The sequence below is a fragment of the Orycteropus afer genome, unplaced genomic scaffold (genome assembly GCF_000298275.1).
Source record: "Orycteropus afer afer isolate SDZICR_OR568_19922 unplaced genomic scaffold, OryAfe1.0 scaffold00211, whole genome shotgun sequence".
Lineage (NCBI taxonomy): Eukaryota > Metazoa > Chordata > Mammalia > Tubulidentata > Orycteropodidae > Orycteropus > Orycteropus afer.
Window position 1 is genome coordinate 2,508,534 of NW_006921798.1, and position 735 is coordinate 2,509,268.

The window sequence follows — 735 nt, forward strand, 5'->3', positions numbered from 1 at the left end:
TACCTCACACCATACACAAAAATGAACTCCAGATGGATAAAAGACTTAAATGTGAAACCTAAAACAATACAGTTCCTCAAGGAAAATTTAGGGGTAAATTTAATGGCTCTAATATATGCCATAAATAGACTATACAATAGCCAAAAGATGGAAACAACCTAGGTGTCCATCAACTGAGGAATGGATAACCAAACTATGGTACAAACACACAATGGAATACCATGCAACGCTAAAGAATAATGTAGAATCTGCAAAACACCGCATAACATGGATGAACTTGGAGGACACTATGCTGAGTGAAAGAAGTCAATCACAAAAGGACAAATATTGTATTAGTCCATCATTATAAAAGTTAAGGAAAGGTTTATCTATAGAAGGACATTTCCTTTGTTGGTTACCAGGGGTGGGAGGGGAGGAGAGGGAAGCCGGTTAGATAGATAGAGATAAGTACTGATTTGGATGAAAAGAAGGGCAATGTACCAAATGTGAGTGACCAGTATGGCAGCATTGAGGATGAGAAAGACATAGAGGTACATGGGAGGTACATACAACAAATATGAACCCTTTTGCCCATACGGTACTGTGCTGTCAGTGAAGGCAAGCATGGGTGTATGGGTGGATAGATGGCTGGACAGGCTGAACTATTAGGTATGTCTATGAAATGGGGTGTGTATCCAAGAATACATAAGGTTGGCAGACAATGGTCCTATAAGTTTATGTGAATGATCAGAATTC